Raw genomic sequence first — 16,025 nt, 5'->3', positions numbered from 1 at the left:
ATTTCAGAGCTCAGCAATACTGTCACCTCCAGTAATGTGAAGAGTACCTAATGAACTGAGTACATTTCCAGGCAGCCAGTTGAAGGTGCCAGCTGCTTTTCTTTTTTTCTTTTTCTTTTTCTTTTTTTTTTTGCTGCTTCTAGAGAAATATGAGTAGAGATAAATAAACTGAAGGAAGGAATATTACACAGTAAGTGACATTGTGTTACTTATTGCCAGGGCTTGCTCTTTTGAAAATGTCTAGTCTCTCCAGGTGGCAAACAATGATAAAATTAAAACCCTCCTGAGAGTTCTTAAGCCAGAACCACCCAATTAAAATACTCCTGGATGCATAAATGACACTGTGATATAATTAAGTTGTGAAGTTTTGGGGTCAATTGGTTATGCCACAAAAGATAAATAATACAGAACTCACTGAGAAGTAATGGTAAGTGGTCAAGGTGCATTAATTGATTTTTTTTATAGTTTTATATACACTTTGAATAGGTACTTTGGCATGCTCCTGATCACTAGTCTTCCTGAACATTTAACTAATGGTACTGGCACCTGAACTTTGAGGGTTTTATACCCCATTAACTGAAATAAGTTTTATTAGGGCAACTCTCATACTTGTGGCTACCATTTCCTCTTCACCAACTCCAACTAACGTGGCATGACACATATAGTGGACCAGTGTAGACACATATAGTGGATCAGTATGGTTTTTGAAGGACTGTTAAGACAATCAAGAGCCCTGCCAACTATATTTTGACAAAAGGTACAAGTGTTTATTTGGCTCTTGGGGAGGGAGAAATGTGTACTACTATACATCCTCAAGTAAAAATAAACAGCTTTTGTTCCTCCTTATGGCAATTGAGGAAAACACATTTGCTCTATCAATATATGCATAACAAGTGCCAAAGGCTATGCTGATTTGTTCTAGTAGAAACCACAGCTTTCATAATAGCTGTTATTTGAACTCACATTTGGTTAAGTTTATAGTTGCATGTTGTACATCTTCCATGACCCATCTGTTTTTTTCCTGTTTTTCTCAGGGACTGTACAGGTGAATGAAGCAAGAATATGATGAGGACCATCTCTTTTGCATCTTTGGAATCTTTTATATGGCACTAATTTCTGGAATTCCTCCAGGAATGTGATATTATCTTGCCTTAAAAATATCACCTCCTGTTCAAATGCCACAGCTAGAGTATAACAAAAAATGCCTCATTTTCCATCTGCCACTCATCTCAATCTATCAATAAGTCTTAGTAATGCTCACTAGTAAGCTACAATAGACAAGAAAGCAAAGCATTTATCCATTGACTCTGATTCCCCATTGGTCAAGGATGGCCAATAACTGTGCATTAACTCTCCCACTTACCCACAATTTCAAATTGTGTGTCAGCTGAGGACTGAGTGGGTTTGGGCAGCTCTCTTGCACCACATTGTCAGAACAGGAAAGGAAGGGAGAAGTAGACTGCTCAGCCTAGTGTGAGCTGCTGTCAGTTCACACCTGTGTGAATCTGGTTAAAGCCTGTGTAAAGCTGGACGTCACAGGCATGATGGTGGTGGGGTGTGACCAAGAGGCTCCTAAGTGGCACAAAAGTGGTATCTCATGATCGCCAAATGGAGGAGACTCACTTTGTCTTGTTTTTCCTTCTAAAATTACCAAACCTGAAGTATCTATTATTCTTCGGCCCGTTATAACTTAGGGACCAGATAGCTAAAGGCTGAAAATGTCTGCTTCTTTATCACTCATATTTATTCAATCAAAAAATGTTAATGAGGGCCTGTAGTGTGCTGGGTGCTGGGAAAGGTGAGCCAAATAGATACACATTAAGAGGAGAAAGCGCTACAACAAACTTCAGCCAAATATTTTTTATATTTCCATTTATAATCCTCTGAAACTTAGAAAACCTTTCTGTATATGGCAACATGGGTGCCACGGTGCTAGGAAGTAACTGCTAAAGACTAAAACCTTGGGAAATTCTTAAATTACTTAGACCTAGAGGAAATATATCTGAGAACTTCAAGCAAAAGGTAAGGGCCAATTATAGATTTGATAGACATTTCCTTGTCTTATTAAACACTTAAATAATGGAAGAGGTGCTCAGATGCCACCATTATCATTTTATTCAAATGCCTAGCATATCAAATAGGTGGTCTCATTAGAAATAATATATTCCAAGTTCTTTTGATAATGATATTTCAATTGGATACTTCAAGAGCTACAATATAGTTTAGACTGGGAACGTGAAACTGTATGATCTTCAAAGAAGAAGTAGTTTTTAATAACCTTTTGATTTCTATACTGTTTTCATCACACACCAAGAAACACATTTTATTCCTTGATTCTTTAGAGCATTTGTTACTCATATTCTGGTTAACAAATGTCTGCATGTCTGTTGCATTTTTTTCTTTTTTGTCAAACTCATTTACAAGTATATATTAAATTTTAGGACTTCCTTTATATAATAAACTGCTGATATAAACTAGGACCAAAGTAAAATTTTCCCCTGAAGTTAGATAATGATTAATAAGGCTATAAAAAAGGAGTGTCAACCGCTTCCTTTCTGGCACTGGGACAGAACCAGCTTCATTAAAAAGCAATTATTAAGGATAAGAATAAATTTTGTTTTAATTTTCTTACTTAAAAAAGGCAACTATTATACACTTAAAAAATGGAAAACTACAACTTTTTTGCAGGAAACTTTACAGTCTTCCTTCACAGTAGTTGTAATCATTGGCCATATATGTTGTCATATATTTTTATGATCTTCATGTAATTTCTATCCTGCTGAATGCCTTGAACATAACAGGCTCAAAATAAAAGCAATCCAAGTACCTGAGATACTAAATTTCCCAGAATATTAACAGGTATGTACATGAATGTTTGTACTATTTAAATACATTTTTTTTTTTTTTTGCTATTGAAATACTTCATCTGAATGATGAATGAGAAATCAAATTATAAGCATCCCTGTGTTCTTGGGCAGAGCCAAGTTAGTCCTTCCAAATTCCTCTTGCGCAAGGAAATCGAGGGCATGGTTTAGGGTAATAAGTTGCAACAACAGTGACTTGGAAATGTCTATAAAACTTAGATTAACATTTCTATAATGGGTAAAGTGTAAGTGTATTGTGTAAAGCTAAACAGAGCTTAAAATTAAAAGATGCCAGGAAAATAATCGATAGACAACCAGTTAAAATTTGAATGTTTAAGTGCTTCATTTGCCCAGAAAATGAATTCAAGAAAATCTTAAATTTTTTCAGCAGGATCTTCCCAATTTATTTGCTCTAAGCAAGAATTTTATATGGCATTTACTGTATATTGATTGTAGATGACACTGTGCTAAATGAGTTGAATGAATTTCACCATTTGAGTCTCAAAGCACCCTTCTGGATAGGGTATAAGTAGCATTATTTTCATTTTACTGATTCAAAATATGACCTGCTAATTCTGAACAAAGGAATGGTCTCCCAGTTAAACCATTTTTTTTTAATGGCAGAGGAACATTTTTTAACTCAAATTGTCTGGCTTCAGACCTTTGCTTCCAGAGTAATTTGTCCATAACCAATTCCTCAGAGAAATACTGATCCAAAGACTCCAACCGCAGCATGAGATGATATCCACTCCAAGTACTTCAAGAGTGCTGTTGAGCAGGGCAGTCTGCTGACAGCTCTCTGCACACAATAGGCAGAGTAACCTTTTCACAGCAAGCACTGTGAAGATTTGACTGAACTCTAGTTCATGCTAATATTTTGCCTAGAACACCCCACATAGTTATGTACTCCAAAATAGTCAACAAAGATTTTGAATGCATTTCCTTTACTCTTAGCTTCTCATAAGTTAATATAAAAGCACAATGAAACATTGTCTTTTCCCCATTCACTTGAATTATTAGTTCACTGACTCTTATTGTACCCTAAGTTGTCACTAATATACAATATAACAGCTAGGCTTTTTTCTGTGTGCTTATCCTAAATCACTGAAAATAGCATCGAGGAGATGTTGAAGCACAGTCAAGGTATGTTGCTTAGGGATTGATTATTTGGAAGATATCTTCTGCTAAAAGCAGAATCTCTGAAATTAATAATCTGAATTTCAGGTTCTAGAGCTGCATAAAGAATTTCAAGGGATTTAATAATAAAATATAATTAATGAAAGTGAACATTTCATTTAGATTATTTAGTATATTTTATGTAATAAGTTTAGTTCAAAAAGCGTGACATATGAAGAAAGTCCTAAATTAAGTTATAAAATCAGAGGCTGAGAATTTCTAATTCTAATGAAAAGTCTTCTAATAATAAAGGCAGATAACCAGTTTATCTTCAAAGAAATGTCATCCAATAAAGCAGTATTGAAGATGCATACAATTTTAATAATTCTTATTTAATAACTGTGGACTCTACATTTTATTTTTTAACCTGCAAAAATTCTTTTTGACCTAAAGCATTAAAATCTTATTCATAATTAGAGAGGCAATAGTGAACATCCACTCTCTGATTTTTGTCTCTATGTACATTTGTTATGTATTTGGGTATAAATTTCTCTTTGGATGTTAAATTTCTATGGCTGACAAATTCCACAAGTATTAAATAGTAATATTTAAAAAATCATATTATATTAATAGCAATTTCAGAGTCTAATGTATACTTTAAGACAAATTTAGTCTTTTGGAAGACAGATGTAGATGTAATATTTATTTTGCTTCATTAAAAATCACAGTAGAATACATTTTAAAAATACATTATATAGCAAATGAAATTAACTCAGGGAATTAATACGCATGGTTTTACTGAGGAGTTGATTCCAAAAAATGAAAGAGAATCAACTAAAGCAGATGGTTAGATGATGAACAGAGGAACTGACAGTTGCATATCCACAGAAATTGCAAAATTTAAAACCAAAGGATACCTTAGTGATGATTAGTGCAACATTTTGCAGTCAAGGCCTTGAGACCCTCAGAGCTAAAAGGTTTGTTGCAGGTCACACAGTAACCAATTCAGGACCAGAACCCCAGAGTCCTGATTTCCCAGGCCAGTACTTTCATTCCACCTTTGGAGACTTTAATTCAGATGAATAGCTTACAGTGGAACTGCTCAAACTCTTAGCTAGTAAATTATCAAAATGATCTTGGATGCTATAAATAATTCACTAAATCATATGTAAAATTATCGTTATCTTAGAATCTGAGAACTAGGTGGAGCCACAGAGATAGAATCTTTTTCCTTCTTCTGATGCTTTTTCAGCCTCAACAGGAACACTTCTTCTGATGACAGAGCTCATTGTTTAGCAAAGCTGCCCATTCTGGTGTTAGCTTTATTTATTAGAGGTATTTCCCCTACATTTCTATTAAATTTTCTTCTCTAAGAATTCTAATCTGACCTCTTCCTGACAGCTTTTCACATATTTAAAAACTGGTCCCCTTTCCTCCAAACAGTCTCCCTTTCTTTGCTTATTTTTAATAGGAATTCGAGTCCCATCATTAGATTTATTTCTTTTCTGGGACACTGCCAGACTATACAGTAATATCACAGAACAATTTGGGAACCAGTAAAGAAAATATGATGGGATACCATAGAGACAAATAAATAAAAGAGATAAATAAATAAAAGATATGACCATCTTCATACGTCTTTTATTCTTATTGAGATAAAGAAGGCAAATTACCTCACATCCATTTCAACATGATGAGTCTCACCCCAAGATTCTTTAAATACTAATTTAGGGTCATGCACATTCCATCAAGGTTCAGAATTTCTTGATTTACACCATGCCTTAGGGAATTGACTCACCATGACCATTCTTTTCCATTATTTCTTGGTCAACTCAACCCCATAAGGGCAAAAGCAGATATTGAAAACCCTATGCCTGAATCCAATTTCTACAAGGAATCCTATCCAGGGGCTGACTGGAGGAACCAGACTGGCATTTCACCTCTGAGTTCTCCCAGAGTCCTTAGTCAGCAACCTTCACTGACCCAGGCTTCTGAGGAACCAGGCACCCTGCTCTCAGATCCCCCAGGCTTTTCTTCTCAGAGGCTGGAATGTTCCACTGTATAATTTAGAATTTACAACTTTTAGGTTACATTTAAACATTCACTGCATGTTTCTACGCTCTGACAAAAGTGTGACCACAATGCTAGGAAAAGAAAAGTGTGAGCACTTTTCTACCTAATTTATATCAATTAGGTATTTTCTGGGTAGAAAGATATAAGAATTATATTAACACAAACTGCATTCATAACAAATTAAATTCTCTGTACAGGAATCAATGCCAGTGCTAAAAACATTCTAGGCATTCCATAGTAAATGCTCATTATTTGTTAGCGTGCAAATGCCACAGGGGCTCACAGACCACAGATGGTCTCCAGGCTAAAAAGAATCCCCCAGAGGGGCAGAGGGAGCATACATTTGGATTTACCTAGATTGTGTTCCTTAACCGAATTTTTTAAATGATGATCTTTTTAATGTATCCACCTTGGCTTTGGGCATTGGTTTTAAATAACCTGTTTTCATAAAGCCAACATGGCAACTATGAATCTGTCTTATTATTTAGTACTTATCACTTGTTCATATCAACATCTAGTTAACTGAACAATTTCATTCAATTTAATGTAATAACTATTACAAGTACCTAGAATTTTAAGCATTGAGATCTCACTGGCAACCCAGGAAGTCAGCCAGAATTATTTGTCCTCATTTACCCATTTTCCTCAGTGAAAAAAATTCCTGAAATTAGAGATAAGGTGAAATTTTGTTTCACATATGTTATCATTATTATAGAAATCAATGAGCATTTGTTATCTTTCCTTAAAAATATGACAGAGAGAAAATAATGAACTATTGATTATTTGCAATAAATTCTAAGGATAGTTCTATATGACCTAAGCATTAAAACTGCCATAAGGTAAATTTCATATACTGCTCTGTGGTATTATTTGAAGAGTGGGGATAAGAAGATATTGGTCTTAGCAATATACTCTGAATAATATGCCTTAAATCATAACTGTTTGCTTTGTGTACTAAATTAATCTTTAATATTTATAAATAGCAGTATGAGCTCTGTAGAATCCAGTCAGAAAGAAGAAAATAGGATTTTGAGAGCCTATAAAAGGAAGATGCTAAAACTCACAGCTTGATGGAAATAAGAATGGACTTGGCTTACATAGATAGGTCCTGGAATATTAACATGAAAAGGGAAAGTGAGTGGAGTCAGACTGGAGACCTTGGAGAACTTACTATAGATGAATCCTAGCTTAATATACCTTACCATTGGTAAATCCATAATCTTCTTGAATAACCAGCTTGAACTCTATTTACTCATAAAGAAATCTCGTGTTATGAAGATTCAAGAGAGTTTTTCTCTTACTATCTTTCACACGTTTTGACATATAGTTAAATACTGTTCTACGGTATTCATGTATATGCGTATTTCATGTATATAAATCTGTTTCTCTAATATAATTTTAAACCACTGAAGCTCAGGAGTTTTGTCCTGCACTTTTATAATCCCCACTGAGCTTAGCACAGTGCTAGACAGCCAAAAGAAAGAGAAGTGAACGCACTTTTCAAAGTACATTTAAGATGTAATTGGCATAGCTCCCAAACAAACACCCTTGTTGACCTGCAAGAGATAGTAGAAGATAACTATATCCACAAATCCTGAAGGGAAAAGATCTTGAATTTTTTAATAATTTATTTTGACATCCTGCATGAATTATCAAGATGCTAGAAAATAGAGTTCCTAGCTATGGAAGTCAAGGGTATGTAACCCTCAGAGAGTGACAGAAATGAAAGTCAGTCAGTAGGTGGGACGGCCATCCTGACAGCATCAACAAGAGACTTAAACTCAATGAATACACGATCAAAAATACATCAACTGCAGGGCTAATTCAATAAATAAAAAAGATAAATTAAGGAAATTTGTGCTTAAAAACTAATCCAAGACCAGAACTGCTGCTCAAAGATAGTAAAATATAAAGTGTTACTATTTTAAAAAAAAATAGGGCTAGTCATCATCTAAATTGGAAAATGAAGCTGTAACTTCACAAACTTTAACATTCTTTTCCTCCTGGTTTTATTTATTTTATTTTCCCAGAGGTTGTCACCGGAAGGATGCCTACTTATCATGCATATTTTATTTTAGACTTGTTTGTCACTTGCTAATATGCTCGTGAAGATGACTGGAAGAAGTGATGGAATTCAAATTATTTTCCCCATACAGGTCTTCTTTCACTCTGATGGTGCTAATGGCTGACTCATTATTTAAATGGCATTTTCTTCAGTGTCATGATGTCTCTAGGAAGGTGTGCTATATTTTCATAATTGCTATCATCCTGAAGCCTGGTTTCTCCATGTGGTAAACACTGCTCCTAAGATTTGAGATTCACAGCTCTCACTGGAAAGCCTCAATCTCTTAGAACACTCTTAACTCATTTTGCTAACAGCTGGCTTATTCTATCTGTAAACATGCATATTTTCAGAATTTTATACCATAAAAATTCTTAAGTTCTTTGATTTCTTGAAGTTTTTATAACCTAAGGAATTATAAAAGAGGGGCTCTGGTATGGGAATTCCTTTAGCTCTGACTTATCTTTAGCTCCTGAAATACAGGTAAAATTTGCTTCTCTTAGAAAGAAAATGAGCACATGTAAAATGCACTGTATTTTAAGATTCTGAACAGAGCAAAATATAAAAATGGCATATGCCTAAGAGTTTGCATGGGAAAAACGGGGAAATTACTGACTGTGGATATATTTTTTAGGCTATAAGGCATAATTTTTAGAACTATTTCCAAAAGAAAATCATATGGCATATATTAGAGTTTTGAGCTCATTGAAATTAAAAACAAAAAGCCCTGCCTTTCATTAATCTCCAGTTCTTCTGTTTATTAGCCATGTGTCACTGATTTCCTTATTGTGTTAATACTTGGTTATAAGTGACTAGACCCCAAGTGGTTATTGATTTGACTGCAGTATTTTATTACTGCGCTAAGAGGCACCAACGCAGTCTATACTCACACCTGGAGTCCTACAACTGCAAGCCACTTATCCACTTTTGCCCACCTCTAATCTGTTTTCTATACTGAGGCATTAAGAGGGCTCTTTCAGCCGGCAGATATGTTCACAACGCCTTCTGGCCCAGCCCTCTTTGATGCTTTCCCATTGCTTTTAACTTAAAGCTTCTCAGCATGACCTATAATCTCCACCATGATCTGAACTTCTCTTCCTCTCCAAGCTTATCTCGTATTTTGCTCTTTTGTCATATTGTGCCTTAATCACATTCACCCTCTACATCACGTTCCCTCAAACATGTCTCTATTGAAGCTTCTAGTGGGTTGCAATATCTGCTCCTGTAATTCTTCCCTATAAGATTATCAGTACCTTGAAGGCAGATTCTATCTTATTTTTCTATCCAAATGTTTAGGATAGTGCATTTCACATATTAGTTGGTACTCCATAAATACTTGTTGAGTGGGTGAATTAAAATGAACATGAAATGTTCCACTGCCTAATTGGCAAAATGTATTACTTTGGGAGAATTCCCTCCCAAAGAATGCAAGATTTTAATTCAGTTAAAATGTTAATCTCTCCTAAATCCCATCCAAGAATCTAGACTCTTTCTACTCAAAATGTGCTAGGGACAAGCAGCATCAGCAATGACTGGGAGCTTTTTAAGAATGCAGATTCTCATATCTAACCCCAGACACCTGAATCAGTATTTCTGTTTTTATAAGATTCCTTGGTAATTTGTATGTACATTAAGGTTCGGGAAGCACAGATCATTAATTTACACTGACTTGTAAAAGAAACCTTTATATCAGGATAGAAAGATATAACATTCTTAGATGTAAGGAGCTAATATAAAGAGAAAGCCTCTTTTCTCCTAGAATAATTTATGAATTCATTTACGGTTTCAACAAATAGACAGTGAGTTACAATTGTCTGCCAAGTACTGTGGGAGACACGGCTGAACTGTGGTCTTCAAAAGAGATGCATCAACTGCCCTCATGCACTGCTCCAACTATTCAGATTAGCTTAAATAAAGCACGCAAAAACTAGCATATATTTACAAGTAGAACAAAGGCTAATAGGAAATACATGTTAATAATATTCAAATAAAATTTCAATAAAATAATTTTAGAACCAGGTAATGATTCCAAAATTTTCATCTCTTATTAATGTCAGCTATCTAGGAAAAATATTGTAGGTGAAACCAATAATACTGAGCTTTGTGTACTTGTATATTAAGCCATACTTTGATTTCATAAAAAATATGAGTGTGGATGCCCAAGTAAGAATAGTTTACATGCAAGTAACATACAAGAGTCATTTTACTTTAACAGTAAAATGAAATTGAAGAATAAATAATAAATAGTACCATAATGACTGATTAGCTTTTTGAAGATGTTCAATCTGTACTTGGTGCGAAACATCAAGATAAATAACATATGAATTAAAAACTAAAAATTTAAAAAAGAAACCTGTTATACAAGAAGAGAAGAAAATGTGTGAATGTACTTCCAAAAAAAGAACAGAAATCTTCCAGTGCTGGCCCTGCCATGCTAGCTTCTATCATCAGAACAGTCCTCCCAATGACACCAATTGGAACAGCTGGATACATTTTTTTAAATCTATTTGACGGTATCAGAGACATATTAATGCATCAAGAATTTGAAGAGTCAAGATCACAGAGAAAAATGAAGTGCAGAGTAGTGAGTTTGGTTTTTGTCTCAACTTGTAACCTTAAGGCATGAGCCAATTCTTAAATTGTGACCTAGAAGTCAAAAAATTCAGCAGAACATTTAACAGTTTTATGGACCTGGGAAGAAAACGATCATGTCCAGGGCTGAATAGGGAGACAGAACCACTGTGAACAACCCAGACACTCAATTATGATTTCCAAAGGGATAAACCCTGCAAATAAAGGAAAAGAGTTGGGGGAAAATCAGCTTTGAAACAACTGAAATTCAGCTTCTAATCAGCTCAGTTCCAGATTAGGTTAAGGTGATTCCCCCCTACCTTACCTGAAAACCAGATTCAAAAATAAATCCTCTCTGGAGGATTACATCAATTACATATTGCCAAATTTTTTGTAATGAAGGTTGGTGTGCGACCAAAAATTGCTTAGCATAACAGGATGTAGAAGATCCAGATCTCAGAGTTATTAGATCTGTGTCTTAAACCAACTATGATTAATATTTTCTGGAAAATGGAGAACATGAGAGTGAATTCTATTTTTCAGAGAAGAGAAATTTATTTTCCAAAAATTTAAAACTGCCAAATCTAGAACTGAAAACTACAACTGAATAAAAAACATTATAAATAGGTTCAGTTGCAAAGGGGACTAGTAGGGCAGAAGATAATTCAAAGAAAATATCTACAATTATGGAAAGATTCAAAAAGAACATATTGGACATGGTAGAAGTCTCTAATATTCAGTTGAATTACTAAGAGAATATAGGGAAACATGTCCAAGAAGAAGGAATTCAGGAAGGGATGACGAATGACTGAGAGGTAAATTCAAGTGAATATCAAATGTTTGCAAAAATGATAATGTTTCTAGCGTGGAATAATTTATATAGAGTTAAAAGACTTAATAGTGTTAATGATGGAAGGTGGGGTAAATAGAGGCAAAGTACTTTTAAGGTTCTTGTGTTGTGTGGGACAGGAGAGAATGACTAATTTGGAGTTGTCTCAATAAGTAAAGATAAATATAAATATAAAAGAAGCATCAAAGAATGTATAACTATTAGAAGAGCAATAATGAAAATTATTTAGAGAAAGAAAGAAGATAAAAAGGAATATAGCATAAATAGAAAAATGGGAAAGTAAATAGTAATATGCTTTATTTAAACCAAAAGATTAGAATTAATATCACAAGTAAATTAAATAAATATGTAGGGTAAAAAAAAAAGTGGTCAGATTGGACATAAAAGAAAAACCCAACTTTATGTTGTTTATAAGGGTAACAGTGTAAATATAAGGAGATTAGTTTATAGTCAAAATATGAACAAGTTATAGCATGCAAATATTAACCAAAAGAAAGCTGGTAAAGATAAATCAGTATCAGATGAAGTACATTCTAAGGAAAGAAGCAATAAATAGGAACATTTAATAATAATAATAATAAAAGTATCAATTCACCAGAAAGATAAAATATTGATTATTTTGGATACACTAATAAAACATGGCCTCAAAATAAACAAAGTAAAAATGGACAGAACTAGAGGAAATACAAACATCTAGAATTATAATAGGAGACTTTAAGACACTTCTCAGTTCAGATAGAACAAGCAGAGTAAATAGCAGGAGCAATTTAGAAGATCTGAACAATGTGACTAACAATATTAACATATACATATTTCTATATAATAACATCTCAGGGCTGCATAATGAATACCCTTTTCTTTTGAATGCACATAAAGATTGACCAAAATTGATCATACATCGGTTTTAAATAAGTCTCAACACATTTCAAAGGATTGAAATCACCCAGAGTATTCTCTGGTCACAGTTGGAATTAAGCTACAGATCAATAGCAAAAAGATAAATAGAAAGTACTTGAATGCTTGGAAATTAACATTACACTTCCAAATAACTCCAGATCAAAGAAGGAGTCACAATGGATATTTAAAAATATTGGGGGGCAAAGGAGAATAAAAAGGTGACATTTCAAAAAAGTTTTGATAGAAAGCTAAAGCAATTGACAGCTTTAAGTGCTTAAGTTATAAATCCTTAAGGAAAAAGCTTGTAAAACTATAATCTAGCCCATCTGAAGAAGTTAGAAAAGAATAATAAATTAAACCCAAAGAAAGTATAGGGAAGGAAATAGGATAATAGTAGATATTAATGAAATGAAAATCAATGTACCACAGAAAAAAGATTTTTTATTTTGTAAAATTGATAAGCCCCAGTCAAACTAATGAATTCAAAGAAGAGAACATTTACAAATGACTGATAAAAAAAAAAAAAGACTTCTTTAGAGATTCTGCATACATTAAAGAGACATAAAAGTATATTGTAACAAATCTTATGCCAAACATATTTGAAAATTAAACAAAATAAATTCCTAGATAATTACAATCCATCAAAACTGACAGAGGAATCCATAGAAAATGTAAATATTCTTAAATCTATTTAGTCCATGATGAAAACATTCCCGCAAAGAAAATTCTTGACCTCAGTGGCTTCACTGGTGAATTCATCCAAACACCCAAGAATAAAACATTGTGACAATGGTGGACAACAAAAAACAAAATATTCCAGAACAAAGAGAAAGAAAGAATCATTTTCAACTTTTTTTATAGTGTTAGAATTACCTTGATATTAATATCTGACTAGGTCCTTATAAGAGAACAAAATTACGGGCCAGTCTCTCTCATGAATATAGACGCAAATTTTTTTTAAAAAAAGAGCATTCACAAATCCAATCCTATAAAAGATCAAAAGGTTATTATATTATGACCAACTAGAGATGATTCCAAAAACGCAAGATGGTTTTAATGTTTGAACATCAATCAATCAATGCAACTGAAAGATTTTCTCATTTTTCTCTTTTACCTATAGTATTAGGTAAAAGTTCCAGATATAAGACTATAAATATTTAAGAAGCTCAGTCTTGTTGGATCAAAAAACTAATGATGACATTCACAAAATGCTAATGATGACTTGTTTTCTGCTTTGTAACATATAACGGGCAATTTTTTTTTAATTTTTTTTTATTAATCAAAAAAAAGAAAAGAAATTAACACAACATTTAGAAATCATTCCATTCTACACATGCACTCAGTAATTCTTAGTATCATCACATAGATGTATGATCATCATTTCTTAGTACATTTGCATCGATTTAGGAAAAGAACTAGCAAAACAGCAGAAAAAGATATAGAATGTTAATATAGAGAAGAGAATTAAAATAATAATACTAATAAAATATATAAATATAAAAAGGAAAAAGAAAAAAACAAAAACAAAAGATACAAACACACAAACAAACAAACAAAAAACCATATTTCAGGTGCAGCTTCATTCAGTGTTCCAACCTAGTTACATTACACTTAGGTATTATTGTGCTGTCCATTTTTGAGTTTTTGTATCTAGTCCTGTTGCACAGTCTGTATCCCTTCAGCTCCAATTACCCATTATCTTACCCTGTTTCTAACTCCTGCTGGTCTCTGTTACCAATGATATATTCCAAGCTGATTCTCGAATGTCGGTTCACATCAGTGGGACCATACAGTATTTGTCCTTTAGTTTTGGGCTAGACTCACTCAGCATAATGTTCTCTAGGTCCATCCATGTTATTACATGCTTCATAAGTTTAGTCTGTCTTAAAGCTGCATAATATTCCATTGTAGGTATACGCCACAGTTTGTTTAGCCGCTCGTCTGTTGATGGACATTTTGGCTGTTTCCATCTCTTTGCAATTGTAGATAATGCTGCTATAAACACTGGTGTGCAAATGTCCGTCTGTGTCTTTGCCCTTAAGTCCTTTGAGTAGATACCTAGCAGTGGTATTGCTGGGTCGTAATCCATTCTGCCATTCTATGTCTTTTGATTGGGAAATTCAGTCCATTAACTTTTAGTGTTATTACTGTTTGGATAATATTTTCCTCTACCATTTTGGCTTTTGTATTATATATATCATATCTGATTTTCCTTCTTTCTACACTTTACTCCATACCTCTCTCTTCTGTCTTTTTGTATCTGACTCTAGTGCTCCCTTTAGTATTTCTTGCAGAGCTGGTCTCTTGGTCACAAATTCTCTCAGTGACTTTTTGTGTATAAATGTTTTAATTTCTCCTTCATTTTTGAAGGACAATTTTGCTGGATATAGGAGTCTTGGTTGGCAGTTTTTCTCTTTTAGTAATTTAAATATATCATCCCACTGTCTTCTAGCTTCCATGGTTTCTGCTGAGAAATCTACACATAGTCTTATTGGGTTTCCCTTGTGTGTGATGGATTGTTTTTCTCTTGCTGCTTTCAAGATCCTCTCTTTCTCTTTGACCTCTGACATTCTAACTAGTAAGTGTCTTGGAGAACACCTATTTGGGTCTAATCTCTTTGGGGTGCGCTGCACTTCTTGGATCTGTAATTTTAGGTCTTTCATAAGAGTTGGGAAATTTTCAGTGATAATTTCTTCCATTAGTTTTTCTCCTCCTTTTCCCTTCTCTTCTCCTTCTGGGATACCCACAACACGTATATTTGTGTGCTTCATATTGTCATTCGGTTCCCTGATTCCCTGCTCAAGTTTTTCCATTCTTTTCCCTATAGTTTGTTTCTTTTTGGAATTCAGATGTTCCATCCTCCAGTTCACTAATTGTAGCTTCTGTCTCTTTAGATCTACCATTGTAGGTATCCATTGTTTTTTCCATTTTTTCTTCTTTGTCCTTCACTCCCACAAGTCCTGTGATTTGTTTTTTCAGATTTTCTATTTCTTGTTTTTGTTCAGCCCATGTCTTCTTCATGTCCTCCCTCAATTTATTGATTTGGTTTTTGAAGAGTTTTTCCATTTCTGTTCGTATATTCAGCATTAGTTGTCTCAGCTCCTGTATCTCATTTGAACTATTGGTTTGTTCCTTTGACTGGGCCATATCTTAAATTTTCCGAGCATCATCCATTATTTTCTGCTGGTGTCTGGGCATTTGATCAGATTTCCCTGGGTGTGGGACCCAGCTGGTCGAAAGGTTTTTCTGTGGAATCTCTGGGCTCTGTTTTTCTTTTCCTGCCCAGTAGGTGGCGCTCATGGCAGTCGTTTGTCTGCGGGGCAGTCGGCCCGGGAAACCGTGCATGGAGGCGGGGGTCGCTGGCCGCGGCTTGGGGGAGTGCCGGTCCAAATTGCCCAGCTGGCCCGAGATGCTAAGCGTGACGGGAGGGCCCCGCTATCCAATGTTCCCAGTCAGACCGGGGAGCCACGTGCGTGCAGGGGACCCCAGTCGCCAGCCGCCCCGGCCAGGAAAACGTGCGCCCCTCGGGTATCTCACCGCAGCGGATTCTCCCTGCCCGTTCAGCCGTTCCAGAATGGGGTACGCTGTCTTT

At 34.6% G+C, this 16,025-nt stretch overlaps 1 protein-coding gene across 1 annotated transcript in view; it reads right to left on the bottom strand.

Annotated features, from left to right (window-relative positions):
- Window positions 1-16,025, bottom strand: part of THSD7A (thrombospondin type 1 domain containing 7A) — a 454,108-nt gene that overhangs the window by 274,597 nt on the left and 163,486 nt on the right. The gene's annotated exons all lie outside the window — the stretch shown is intronic.

Source organism: Tamandua tetradactyla, chromosome 1 (assembly GCF_023851605.1).
Source record: "Tamandua tetradactyla isolate mTamTet1 chromosome 1, mTamTet1.pri, whole genome shotgun sequence".
In the NCBI taxonomy this organism is placed as follows: domain Eukaryota; kingdom Metazoa; phylum Chordata; class Mammalia; order Pilosa; family Myrmecophagidae; genus Tamandua; species Tamandua tetradactyla.
The sequence above is the reverse complement of the archived record's forward strand: the minus strand, read 5'-3'. Positions and strand labels throughout refer to the sequence as shown.